The sequence below is a fragment of the Hyperolius riggenbachi genome, chromosome 8, assembly GCF_040937935.1.
Source record: "Hyperolius riggenbachi isolate aHypRig1 chromosome 8, aHypRig1.pri, whole genome shotgun sequence".
Classification (NCBI taxonomy): domain Eukaryota; kingdom Metazoa; phylum Chordata; class Amphibia; order Anura; family Hyperoliidae; genus Hyperolius; species Hyperolius riggenbachi.
This window is the reverse complement of record NC_090653.1, coordinates 275,447,382-275,462,248: the sequence shown is the minus strand read 5'-3', so window position 1 is coordinate 275,462,248 and position 14,867 is coordinate 275,447,382. Positions and strand designations below refer to the sequence as shown.

Below are 14,867 nucleotides of genomic sequence, written 5' to 3'. Positions count from 1 at the left end.
GCAGCGATCATTACAGTACCCCCGCCTTTAAAAGCGGATTCCAGACGCTTTTCAAAACCGAAATTCCCAACAAAACAGTCTGACTGATAATTCATGATGACCGGGACAGCCCGGCAAGACCGAATTCCAGAATCAGTCCCCACAAGACTGGACCCATCAGAACCAGAACCTACAGAACCATGCCCATCAGTACTACAAGCCCCAGTGTGACACCCATCAGAACCATGATTTCCAGAAGAAAGCCCTCCGAAACTCCCTGAGCGATACCCACCGCCTTCCAGGAACCGTTCAGAAACGCCAAAGCCTTTGCAATGCCCACCGGTACTGTCTTTACCAACACAAAACCCACTGTTGAACCAGTCCAAGGCACCAGGACAAGTTCTCTCAGAGACCTCCCAGAACACCTTGAAGCTCCAAAGAGATCCCCATAGGTCAGAATGCCCCTTAGGCTCACATGGAGAACCATCAAGAACCCCTATGGAACCTAGGGCAATTCCCGAGTCAGGGCCACAAGGACAAACATCAATATCAGGGCTTTCAGGGACCAGAACCATCTCTGGGCATGCAGGCAGACTGGCAATATCAGAACGTGTTCCCACTAAGGAAGCATCGGAGCACGCTAACACCTTAGACACACTTGGGCATTCTGGCACACAAAGAACATCTGGGCACACCGGCACAAGAGAAACCTCTGGGCATGTCAAGGAACTGTGAGCCTCAGGGTCAGCCAAGGCAGGACCAAAACCAGGACTGGCCAAAAAAAAATCATCATGACTAAACTTCGCAACCACTGGACTTTTACACGAGAATGCTGGATCAGACTTAGATGTCGCTGATTCCAGCAAAGTCAGTAACAAATCAGATTCAGGGGCACCAACAAAACAGGACAAATCTTCTGATGTATGCACTGAACCAGATAGGGACTCCACAACTACCTCTGGACTGGACAGAGACTCATTTAATACACTGGATTGGAGCTCATGAGGCGCTGCAGAACAAGTCAGTATTGCAGCAGCCCCCACTGGACTAGGCAAAACTGAGGAATTCCCTGGACAGGAAGGGGACTCTGGAACCTCTGCCACAGCGGCCAGAGAACTAGAATCTTTCAGGATACAGGGCTGGGTTTCAGGAACACTCATCGGACCGGACTGAAATTCTGAGATTTCTATTATTTTGACCAGAGAATCAGAATTATCCATGTTACAGGGCAAGACTTCTGAAACATTCAGAGGACAGGGCTGGAGTTCCTCGGCTGTTACAACACTGGAGAGGGACTCAACAACATTGGTTAAATCAGACTGTGTACAGGGCAAGGTATCTGACACACTTGCTGACGAGGACAATATTTCAATGGCTTCTGCTTTGCTGGGCAGAAATTCATCAAGTTTTATTAGAGCAGACTGTAATTCCAAAACAGCTGCTAGACAAGTGAATATTACTGCAACACCAACTGAGGTAAGCAGTGCTTCAGCCTCCTCTGCTAGAGGGTTTAAAGTATCCAAAATACTGGGTGAAGCATAAGACTCTGCGACCACAGCTTCACTGGACAGGATCACTGAACAGTCCATATTGCAGGGCAAAACCATGGAAGCACCTGCTGGACAGCATAATGATTCTGTGACCTGAGTTTCATTGGAGAGATCTACTGCACAATTCATGGTACAGGGCAAATTTATTGGAAAATTTTCTGAACAAGGTAATAATTCTGCGATTTCAGGTTCACATAGCAGATGCTCTGAGCTATTCACGAAACTAGAGCGAGGTGTAGAAACAGGAAGATCAAGACACAATGTTTGCGCATCTGCTGGATCAGACAGGAGTTGAACTTTATTAACACAGGTAATTTCTGCAGAAGTGTTTGCAGAGACAGGCAAGATTTTTCTGGTGTCTGTTTCACTAAACAAAGAGTCATGAGTACTGGCTAGGCTGGACTTGGAAGTCAGCAGGACCTCTGGATTCTCTGCTGAGAAATTTGCGCAGGGCAAGGTTAAGAATGTATCAGTGGCTTCTGTTTTACTGGGAAGTAACACTGAGTTATCCATGGTACAGGGTGGAATTGCAGGAACTTCAACTTCACACAAAAAGAGCTCCGAATCACCTGCTGAATCAGCCAAAGGTGCTGAAGCAGGCGGGTCAGAACGCCAAATTTGCGAATTCGGAGTCACAAAAAAATCATCCAAAATCAGTTCCCACACATCAATCAATGGAGCCACAAAGTCATACTCACACACACCAGCCTCTATTAGGTTATAGGCTGACTTAATGCATGCGTTCAATACCATTTCACTTTTTGCACTGTAAAATTGACAAAATGAACTTGAATCATTCTTCCATTCACAGACCAGGGCTTCCATCTCTCCCCTCTCGAATGGAGGATCCCATGCATACTTAACAGCGAAACATTTAGGCTGATCACAGTCTGCAGATATGATTGTGGCAGGCACATGTATAGGGTTAATTAGCAGGTGATTGGCAGATTCCTTATTCTTAAGAATTTCCAATACCTGTAGCAAGTGTTGAACTGTAGTGTATGCAAACTTCCCTTGGTTCACAAATAAGTTGATTTGTTCAATACTCTGTAATATCTCATCATAATCATACTCAGATAATTCTTTTAAACAAAAATCTTTATTTTCCCTAGCCAGGGAGGAAAGTTCATTAGTAGTTTCATAAGTCCATTTAACTCCCCTGAAAGACAATTGCATTTCATTATCTGTTAATGGCAGAATCTCATTATAGGTCTCAGTCGCTAAGGATAACGATTCTGCAGATTGGACACGTTTCTTAGAACGTTTGCGTTTTGCCTTTGACCTTGCGGTTTTTGGTGATTTATTCAAAGCTGCAGGAAAATTATCAGTAACACTTTCTGCTTGCTGCTCATTCTTGCAAGCAATTGAAGGAGCAGCTGATTGGCCTGCTGCCAGGAGTTCATTAAGAGGAAAAGGCAATGGATCTATGCGCAACCAGTTATGGATCACAAACGCTAGAAATTCCAGCGGTCTTTCTTTCAAATCGGAATGATTGAGAACATCAAATGCCCACTGGAATAATTCCCCTTTAAACAAAATATAACTTAGTTGGAGTGCCCAGGTTGAAACAGGAGTCGCTTGGAGATCAGGATTGGTCAGGAACCTGGCACATTCAGAGAAAAACTCATTTTCTGTTTCAGAGCTAAGTTCTTCAAATTTCTTAAAGGAACAGGAACCATAATTAACAGTGTCATACTTTCTGGGAATCCCCCCCACAATGGGGATTGGTAATGGGGTTTTCATAATGTAAGGCTTGGTGGTGTATTCTCCACAGTCAGCATGCAACGCATGAGCTGGCGTGGAGGAGGTACACACACTAGCACCAGGAAACAGGCTATCCCTAGTATAGTGGAGGGGAGGACTGACTCCAATAGGAGATTGTGGCGCACAGAGCCGGTGCAGATCTGACAGCCACAAACAATGCTTACGTTATAATGTCTCAGCGCAAAGTAGCGCTGAGCGCACAAACCAGAACTGAGGAGATCAGGACAGGTAGACAGAATGAACGCTTGCCAGCTAGCGGCTACTTAGCGACAGCAAGCGTCCAAAACCAGACAGACTGGAATGAGGCAGCCAATGCGATGCGGCGATGGCGTGCCTCACAAAGACAGGACAGGACAGTCAGAAAATAGCAGGATTAAGATAGATGAACGTAACACAGATAAATATACAATAAGTATGTTTTCCTAGCGTATTACAATTACAGCTATCAATGAAACTATTAGTAACGTCTGACTAACATATGTATATATCGGCAATGAACCGATATATGACATAAGCAGGAACGCTGACTAACACTGGAGCAAAACAGGGAACAGGGCTCAGAAGGATTCGCTATCTCTTCGCAGAGATGAACGCAATCCACAAACGGTAACAGAACAGGATTCAGAAGGATTCGTTATCTCTTCGCAGAGATGAACGCAATCCACCAACAGTAACAGAACAGGATTCAGAAGGATTCGTTATCTCTTCGCAGAGATGAACGCAATCCACAAACGGTAACAGGACAGGATTCAGAAGGATTCGCTATCTCTTCGCAGAGATGAACGCAATCCACAAACAGAACCAGGAGCAGGGTAACTACCTCAGCACGGGTGGTCACGGTACGCGCAACCTACCAAAACGTGCTGGAAAGCTGACTAACTGCACACAGGATATAAACAGTTCGTGTACGTATACATCAGCGACACTGATGTATTAACGTATCACAAATACAAGGAAAATAATAAACGTGCTGGTATGCATATATATTGGCAATGAACCAATATATGATGCAAAGACCAGCAAAGTATCTTTAACAAGAAACACGATCGGGGGCTAAAGCGACAGCAAGGCAGGCTTAAGCTGAAGCTATGAAAACCCAAGGAAACCCTGCAGGAAGCAGATCTTTATACTGAGGTCATCCAATGGGAGCAGACATGCAGATTCCCACACAGGTGAATGATAATCAGTCACAAGCTGACAGCAGGGAAAGACAGACAAAGCTATGCAACTTGCATGGAAATAGATCAGAACTGCCTGAGCTGCAGCACTAATACTTCCAGTAATAGCTGCTGCAGCAGCGATCATTACACCCCTGTTGTCGGCGAGAGGGGGACATGAACTGGCTGCCGGAACCATCGTTAATGTGCCTTACCACCCTTTACCACCTCCTGGCTCCTGCTCACTAAGCCAGCCTGGTTCACTTTGACTATTACGTCGCCTGCAGCCACACATTTTACACCTACAGTGGGCTGCTGTGTACTGCCCTTCTGCTGTCTGTCTGTGTTTCCCACTGCCAGGGTACACAGAATTACCTTCTTCTGCTGCCACTCTGCCACCAGCTATTACGTCAAACAATAGCTATATTGGTTGCAAAACCAAAAACCAAAAAACCATAAAAAAAAAAAAAAGGTTTAATTTTTCTGAGGTGCCCGGGTTGAAAACTGTGTTGTCCCAGTTGTGTATTGGACACAATGTGGGCTGCACGACCGCTGTCTGGGACCTCCTGTTGTGTTTATTTACAGCCCTGGTATCACCGCTAGGTACCAGGGCTATTATGTCACGCTGCCTACCTGCTGCCACACTCACACTGCTCCTCCATACCTCCTCCTGCTGCTGCTGCTGTCTGTCTGTGTTTCCCACTGCCAGGGTACACAGATGATTTACCTTCTGCTGCCACTCTGCCACCAGCTATTACGTCAAACAATAGCTGCTCGCCTACTCCTCCATTCCTCCTCCTGCTGCTGCTGTCTGTCTGTGTTTCCCACTGCCAGGGTACACAGAATTACCTTCTGCTGCCACTCTGCCACCAGCTATTACGTCAAACAATAGCTGCTCGCCTACTCCTCCATTCCTCCTCCTGCTGCTGCTGTCTGTCTGTGTTTCCCACTGCCAGGGTACACAGAATTACCTTCTGCTGCCACTCTGCCACCAGCTATTACGTCAAACAATAGCTATATTGGTTGCAAAAAAAAACCAAACAAACCATTAAAAAAAAAAAAAAAGGTTTAATTTTTCTGAGGTGCCCGGGTTGAAAACTGTGTTGTCCCAGTTGTGTATTGGACACAATGTGGGCTGCACGACCGCTGTCTGGGACCTCCTGTTGTGTTTATTTACAGCCCTGGTATCACCGCTAGGTACCAGGGCTATTATGTCACGGCGAGCTGCCTGCCTCATTGACTGCCTGCTGCCACACACTCATCCTCCTCCTCCTGCTGCTGAATTTACCTCCTGCTGTCTTTGTGTTTCCACTGCCAGGGAGCACATACAATGGCGCTTCCAACATGCGTGCGCCCACCAGCTATTTGTTACGCTCAAAAATAGCTGCATTTCTTTAAAAAAAAAATTGAAAAGAGAAATACGTGAAGAAGAAGAAGACGATATTGAAAAAGAAGGAGAAGGAGAAGATGAAGATGAAGAAGAAGATGAAGAAGAAGATGAAGAAGATGATGAAGAAGAAGATGAAGAAGATGATGAAGAAGAAGATGAAAAAGAAGAAGAAGATGAAGAAGATGAAGAAGATGAAGAAGAAGAAGATGATGAAGAAGAAGAAGATGAAGAAGAAGAAGAAGAAGATGAAGAAGATGATGAAGAAGATGAAGAAGATGAAGAAGAAGAAGAAGAAGAAGAAGAAGAAGAAGAAGAAGAAGAAGAAGAAGAAGAAGAAGAAGAAGATGAAGATGAAGATGAAGAAGAAGAAGATGAAGAAGAAGAAGATGAAGAAGATGAAGATGAAGAAGAAGAAGAAGAAGATGAAGATGAAGAAGAAGAAGATGAAGAAGAAGAAGAAGAAGAAGAAGAAGATGAAGAAGAAGATGATGATGAAGAAGACAATATAGAAGAAGAAGAAGAAGATATAGAAGAAGAAGATCGAGAAGAAGAAGAAGAAAGATAAAGAAGAAGAAGAACAAGTATATACAGTAACACTACTGAACAAAATTAAGGACACAACTTCTCTTTCCACATTTTTTTTTAAAGGAACATCCCCACATAATCACTTGCTGTTGTTACTTGGAAAAAAAGATGTTTCTTGCATCATTCACCCTCAAAACAAGTGTTGGAAGCTATTTAAGGCCAATTCGAATAGTCAGCTCGAATAGTTAGCTCGAATACCGACTCGAATAGTGAACTCGAAGTCCGAGGTCGAATCGAATAGTAAAAATTATTCGACTCGAATATTCGACTGACCTCGAATAATTTACTATTCAAATTCGACCAAACTCGAATTTTAAAAAGGGGTATTTGAGCATCACTACTGGGGGGCACCTACCTAATCTATCCTGGGGGCAGCTACCTAATCTATCCTGGGGGGCAGCTACCTAATCTAACCTATACTGGGGGGCAGCTACCTAATCTAACCTATACTAGGGGGCACCGACCTAATCTAATTTATACTGGGGGCACCTACCTATCTAACCTATACTGGGGGCACTTACTTATCTAACCTGTATTGGGGGCACCTAGCTAGCCTATACAGGTGGCAACTAAACTGGCTACCTATATTGGAGGCACCTACCTAACTAACCTATACTGGGGGCACCTACCTATCTAACCTACGCTGGGGGCAACTATTCTGGCTACCTATATTAGAGGCACCCACCTAGCTAACCTGTACTGGGGGCACCTATCTATCTAACTTATACCGGCGGCGCCTGCCTATCTCACCTATACCGGGGGCAACTATACTGGCTTACCTATGCCTGACTACCTATACTGGGGGTACCTATAGCAGGCTATAGGGATTTTGATATGTGTGTGCATCCGTCGGGTGTTGTCGGGGGAGGGGGGGCTGTTGTTGCCGGGGGGGGGCCACATCCAGATTCCGCATCAGGGCCCAGAGGTTTGTAGCTACGCCACTGGGTACGCGTGTGGCTGCTTACTGCGCAGCCACATGCGTACGGGTATGGAGGGAGCCCCTGTGATGTGGACAATTGGCCGCGTCCGCCGGAAGTGACGGGCCCGGTACCGGCGGATCCAGGAAGCGGAGGATGGCGGCGTGGGAGCGATCCAGGCTTATGGGGCTGGAAGAAGCCCCAGGTATGTATAAAATCTTTTTTCTATTTTACCAAAGCATTCCTCTCTGGTTCCCTTTAACTGTGTCTGTAGCTCTACAAAGATTAACTTTTTGGATCTAGTGATTTCTCTTGATAACAACCAATTCACTACAAAAAACTTCTTCAAAGAGACTGATAGAAATAGCTTTATTCCTACTACCAGTTGTCACTATCGTCCATGGCTCAAAGGGTACCTAGGAGCCAATTTTACCATGTACGTAGGAACTGCTCCTCCCAAACTGACTATTTTACTCAAAGTGACCTTCTTATCTCTAGATTTAAAGATAAAGGCTACCCAGCCTCAGACCTTGTATCTGTGAGGGATAGATTGGTCAGGAAGTTCGGTCTTTCACCAAGAAAAATAGAACAGTGGATACTATTAAACAGAATGTTATTTACTTCCTTACTCAATATAATATTCAACACAAAGATATTAAAAAAGTTTTGCATAAAAATTGGCATCTCCTGAGGGGTGATCCAGTGATTGGTCCTATGCTTACGGACAATCCAGGAGTTATCTTCAGGAGAGCGCCTAATCTTAGAGATCGCCTTGTACATAGTCATATAGATCCACGTAAAACTGCCTCTGCCCATGTATTACCCTTAGAAGGTTTTTTTGATGCAAGAAATGCAAAGGTTGTAAGGCTTGCTTCAACATGCCCAGAAAAGTTACTTCCTTCTCTGGTAACGATCACCGAAGTCCCACACTGCAGATTAAACGTCTTTTTACATGTGAAAGCACACATATAGTTCATCTTTTGGAATGTCTTTGTGGGCTGAGATATGTAGGTAGAACGACTAGAACCTTCAAAGAAAGATTGGGAGAACACGTCTACCTTATACATAAAGGGTTTAAGGACCATTCGGTCTCGAAACATTTTGCCCTTCATCATGATAGAGACCCCTCTTTGTGTTACTGATGGTATTAAAGAGACACTGAAGTGAAAAAAAAATATGATATAGTGAATTGGTTGTGTACTATGAATAATTACTAGAAGATTAGCAGCAAAGAAAATATTCTCATACTTTTATTTTCAGGTATATAGTGTGTTTTCTAACATTGCATCATTCTATAATATGTGCAGATTACACAACACTCAGCATTCAAAATGAGTCTTTCAGAGCAGTCTGTGAAGTAATGACCTCTCCTCTAGCAGAGGAAAAGTAAATAGTCCAGGAACAGTTGAGATAATAAAAGTCAGATAACAGCCCTCTCCACAACTAACTAGTCGGAGAGCTTAATGGCTTGTTTGCATAGAGATAACAACTGGAGTTTCTTAACTCTTCCTGTACTGGAAACAATTACAATTACAATTAGACTGATGTATCTGGTCTTAATGTTTTATTTCTTAGCTGTACTTCACATACAAATCATAATATCATAATTTTTTTTTCGCTTCAGTGTCTCTTTAAGAGAAGCTGGAGGGGACAAAATTTGGAAAGAGACATATGGAGACTAGAAACTGAATGGATCTTTAGACTGAATACTCTCAGTCCAGCTGGTCTGAATATTGAATTGGATTTAAATTGTTTTATTAACCATTTCAGCCCGCGGGGATTTTCCACCTTATGCATCGGAGCAATTTTCACCTCCCATTCATTCGCTAATAACTTTATCACTACTTATCACAATTTATTGATCTATATCTTGTTTTTTCCGCCACTAATTAGGCTTTCTGTGGGTGGTAAATTTTGCTAAGAGCCACTTTACCGTAAATGCATTTTAACAGGATTAATAAGAAAAAAATGGAAAAAAATTCATTATTTCTCAGTTTTCGGCCTTTATAGCTTTGAAATAATCCCCGCTACCATAATTAAAACCTATGTATTTTATTTGCACATATGTCTCGGTTATTATACCATTTAAATTTTGTCTCTATCATAATGTATGGCGACAATATTTTATTTGGAAATAAAGGTGCATTGTTTCCGTTTTGCGTTCATCGCTATTTACAAGCCTATAATTTAAAAAATGTTTGTAGTATACCCCCTTCAAATGCATATTTAAAAAGTTCAGACCCTTTGGTAACTATTTATGTCTTTTTTTTTTTTTTATTGTAATTTTTTTTTTTTCCATTAAAATTTTTATTTGGGGAATATTTTGGTGTGGGGCATAAACAGTTAATTTTTAATGTTGTTGTCTATGTAAATTGTAATGTTAAAAATGTGTAGCTGTAGTTTTGCTATTTGGCCACAAGATGGCCACCTTCATTTTTTTCCCCCAACCTTGTACTTCCTGCTAAGCGGAAGTACAAGGGCGATGCGGAACTCTCTCCGGGCAGAAGAACTGAAGCCTCACAGGTGAGCGCTTCGGTTTTTCTGCGGGGGAAAGGGATCGGTGATCGGGAACCATGTTCCCTTTCACTGATCCCAGGGCTACCGGGCGGCACAGCGGGGATGCGGGGGCGCGCCCGCGATCGCGGGCGGGAGCGCGCCCAAGCGCGGGAGCGCTACAGAGCTGCCGCCCGGACGTGAGCTTCACTTAATGGATTCCTATGGGGTCTGTCTTGCATGATCACTATGGATGTTTCTCATTTTCACCACTAGATGTCCTCGGAGCTCCTATTGAGGCTGTTCTATTTGGTCACTGTTTTTTCACTACGTATACAAATCTATACACTTTCTTAATCTAGATAGGATCTATTGGGAAGTTATGGTCCCTATTTTTCCCTATGTTATTCCCTACCCCACAGAGTACTGTTTGTTGTCCTCTGCTATTAATATGTATATATTTTCTAAGCTTAATGCGACTTTATTGCAGTAAGATCAATGAATTTCATCTATTGCTTTATGCGTTGGTTTAGATGCTCGCAATCGATTTTATGTCCCTGTGTACGCTTTTTTATTGTTATAGGCGCTACTACATACGTATTCTACATTATATTTAAGATTACTTTAGATGTGCTCTTCACAACACGCCTTGGCATTTTTATGCGTATACATGGCCGTATTGTACTGCTATGTACATAAATTTGCATAATTTTGCACTATTTTCCATCTATCGGATTCCTATGGGATCTGTCTTGCATGATTACTATGGATGTTTTTCACTTTCATCCCTGGATGTTCCTGGAGCACTCATGGAAGTTGTTCTATTATTTTATTGCTTTCACTATGCATACCGTGTTTGCCCGAAAATAAGACACTGTCTTATATTAATTTTTGCTCCAAAAAGTGTGCTAGGGCTTATTTTCAGGGGATGTCTTATATTGGCACTGCATGATATGTCCCATGCTGGCCACCTCTTATTGCTGCTCATTGTAATGTCACAGTGCCAATCAGGCACCTGTCATGTCATCCCTGCACACAGATGATAAACCTGCTGTGTGCAAGGATGACATGACAAGTGCCTGATCGGCACTGCACGATGTGTCCCCTTCTGTTCTCAGTGTGGCTGCTCCAGCCTCTTAGCCTGTGTCTTTGCTCCCCTGCATTGTGTCCCCCTCCCGACCCGTGTAGCCGCACTGTCCAGCCCCCTAGCCTGTATCTCTGCTCCCCTGCATTATGTCCCCCTCCCTTCCGACCCCTGTGGCTGCTCTGTCCCGCCTCCTTGTCTGGGTCTCTGCTCCCCTGCATTATGTCCACCTCCCTTCCGACCCCTGTGGCCGCTCTGTCCCACCCCCTTGTCAGTGTCCCCCGCTCCCCGTGCACGCTAAATGTAATGGCAGCCAGCGTGTCTTACTGTAGCCATGCTGCCCGGAGATCGCTGGCGTCCTGTATTCTTCCCTCTAGTAACCGGCGCTTGTGTAGATGACGTCATCTACAAAGCGCCGGTTACTAGAGGGAAGAAGACAGGACGCCAGCGATCTCCGGGCAGCATGACTACAGTAAGACACGCTGGCTGCCATTACATTTAGCGTGCACGGGGAGCGGGGGACACCGACAAGGGGGCAGGACAGATCGGCCACAGGGGTCGGGAGGGGGACATAATGCAGGGGAGCAGAGACCCAGACAAGGAGGCGGGACAGAGTGGCCACATGGGTCGGCGGGGGGGGGGGGACCCTTAAAACAGGGGAGCGGAGAGACAGTCTGGGAGTCGGGATATGATGTGTTCTGCAGCTGGGGATGTGTGGCTTTGGGGCTAGGTCTTATATTCGGAGGATGCCTTATATTCAGAGAAGGAATGAAATTGCAGCTAGGCCTTATAATCAGAGGATGTTTTACTTTAGGGGAAAGACGGTATAAATTTATACACCCTCTTAGTATAAAAAAGAGAAAAAAGATTTTTTTACTGTTTTTTTTTTTTCACAGGAAGGACTTGTGCTCCACTTGACCTTGGTGGAGTGCAGAGTTACTTCCTGAGTTCCAGTGACTACTTCCGGTACAGGAAGTTTTTCAGCTAGAAGGAAGTTTCCACATAGGAAAGACATGCCCTAGGGCAGAGTAATCAATCTAGTTTTTAACTTAATCTTACCTAGTCTACTATGAATTGAATATGCAGGTAATATTGCACTCACTTTTTCTTCCTCACACTATTTGAGAGATCTTTTGCTATTTTTCTTCTCACACAATGAAGTTTGTCACAATGTTTTATTTTGTGTTTGATGTTTTCTGTTTTTGATAAGTGCAGCCTGAACTGGGTGGAGTTTAACCACTCCCATTTTTTAATTCAACATTTTTTTATAAATTTGGTGCTGGCCGCCTGGTCGCCTTTCTCCCATGATGACTCAAGATTGCGAAACCGGTCGGGAAGGCGATAGGCGGCACCATTATATCTGAGGTCTTCTATTGACCATTTTATGCACGCTACTTTTTCGGGGTTCCCAGTGCACGGGCCCCATATGTGAGTTCTCTTTTTTCTTTTTACTAATTGTTTTATATGCTACATAATAAAGACTGTTTACACTTAGATGTGCCGTATATCTCTTTCATGCTACTATCCTATAGGACTCCCCTCCGGCAAGTCTTTGTGACCTCAGGATATCTACTGTATTCCGGAGGAATCTGTGGCGTGTGACATCGCTGGCGAAATAACACCATCTGAGAGTACTGCGGACCATCTATCAAATTCGTATACAACCTTATAATGTGGGTTGTTGGAATCTGGTAAGCCTTGCTTCTTTACCTTTTTGTTTAAGGATCCTGTATATCAGAAAATGGCAAAAGCTGTATTACTATAGAGCTGCGCTGACTTTGTATATTAATAGTTACAACGCAGTACTGTGAACAGGCCCGTAGAATTCTATGGGCAGTGAGATGACAAGCAGAATTATTCTGCATCATTACTGAGCACTGTGAACTAGGCCTGGCTCTTAACCACTTAAAGACCGCTCCACGCCAATTGGCGTGGACGCGGCAGCTTCCCTAGGACCCCCTAAGGCAGATCAGCATATGGTATGGGGGCGGGGATTGCAGGCAGGGCCGTGCAGAGGATTCTCAAGGGGGGGTGCTCAAATTTGAAAAAGGGTCCCTAATCGATAAATCGTGCTAAATTGTGTATGTAATACCCCTTCTCCAGAAAGCACTAGGCAGTCTTAACCAACCCCCCCCCCCCCCCACCACACACACACACACACACACACACACACACACACCTTTATAGAAGTATCAGGCAGACTTTGTGTCTTCTTCCAACCAACTTCTTTGGTGCCACCTCTGTCCCTCTAGATCAACACCCAAGCTTCGTTTCGGGCAAAGAAGCAGTGGTTGCCAATATGCAGTGGTTGCTAAGCATTAGTAGATGCAAAACTGCAGTAAGTGTCAAGGTGCAGTGGGTGCCCAGATGCCGTGGGTGAAAAGATGCAAAGGTCCAGTTTGTGCTAAGTTGCAGTGGGTGCCGATGTGCCAAAGTACAGTCCGTGTCAAGCTGCTGTGGGTACCAAGGTCCAGTTTGTATTGGGTGTTTATTTGCAGTGGATGCTATGCTGTATTGGGTGCTGAATGAGTAGCAGATGGTGATAAACAATAGTGGGTGCCATGTGAGTGTTAATTGGTACAGGGAGCCATGTGAGTGTTGGACATGAGTGAGGAGGGAGTGCAATGTGTGGTCTGGATGTGTGCCATGGGAGAGTACTGAGTCTCATATGGGTTCAGACCAAGGGTGGGTACTAATTGCTATTTGAGTGCTGGCCATGGACTAGGTGCATATAATGGCTTTGGAACTTTGTGCTGTGTAAGTACTATGCCATGTGGGTGTTGATTATGGGGGTTATAGGGTGTCATGTGGGTCTTAGGTGCTAATACTGAGTGCCAAGTAGGTACTGGGAGCGAGTACATGGTAACATCTGGGTAATGGGTGCTGGTTAGTGGGGTATTTGTTGTCATGTGAGTGCTAAAGGCAGTTGCTGGGTGCCATGTGGGTTCTGGGTGCTGGCACAGGGTGTCATGTGCATTCTGGCTGTATGGGTTGGTGTCAAGCATCATGTAGGTGTTGATTGCAGTTACTCAAGTGCTTGTGAGTTCTGGGTGCAAGTACTAGATGTCATATGTGAGTGTTTGGTGTTTGTGCTGGGCACCAAGTGGTGGCTTAGTGCAACTGGAACTACTGCAGATGAAACATGTGGGTGTTGGGTGCAGGTACATTGGTGCGAATACTTGGTGCATTGCCTGCACTAGGTGCTAGCTATGGGTGGGCATTGTGTGTCATGTGGATTCTGAGTGCAGGTACTTTGGGTGCTAGTACTGGTTTATGTGAGTTCAGATAATGTGCAAGTACTGTGCCAAGTGGGTGTGAGTACTGGGTGCCAGCTATAGGGTGAATGATGCAAGTACTAAGTGCCATATGGAGGTCAGATATAAGTACTGGGTGAAAGTTGCTTGGTGCAAGTACTGGGTGCTTGCTATAGTGGGGGTTACTGGTTGAGTGTAATGTGGGTGCTGAATATTGGTGGGATTGCGGTGGGTGCAGGGAGTGGGAGGTCACTGTGGGTGCTGCTATGAATGGCATAGTTGCTGCTAGGGGAGGTAGAGGTCAGTGTGGTTGCTGGGGGAGGTAGAGGTCAGTGTGGGTGCTGGTGGAAGGGTAGGTCACTGTGGGTTCTGTGGAAGGAAGAGGTCAGTATGAGTGCTGGAGGAAGGGGAGGTCACTGTGGGTGCTGGGAGAGGTCATTGTAGTTATTGGAGGAGGGAGTAGTTGTGGATGCTGTGTGTTGGGAGAGATCAGTGTGGGCGCTGCTTTTGGGATGGGAGGTCCCTGTAAGTGCTGCAGGGGACAGGAGGGTAGCCTCTGGGGGAGGGAAAGATCACTGTGGGTGCTGGGGGAAGGATAGGTCAGTGTGGGTGCTGGGGTAGGCAGGATCACTGCTAGATTTGGGGAAGGAGAGGTGATTGTGGGTGGTAGGTGAAGGGAGAGGTCACTGTGGGA

General features: G+C 44.9%; 1 protein-coding gene across 3 annotated transcripts in view; it reads left to right on the top strand.

The window, feature by feature from the left end:
- LOC137527897 (carcinoembryonic antigen-related cell adhesion molecule 3-like) overlaps positions 1 to 14,867 on the top strand; it is a 239,944-nt gene that overhangs the window by 163,800 nt on the left and 61,277 nt on the right. For all 3 annotated transcript variants that reach the window (XM_068248947.1, XM_068248948.1, XM_068248945.1), the window contains exon 3: positions 12,452 to 12,610. The gene's annotated coding sequence lies outside the window, so the exon portion shown is untranslated. The remainder of the gene's footprint in view (positions 1 to 12,451; positions 12,611 to 14,867) is intronic.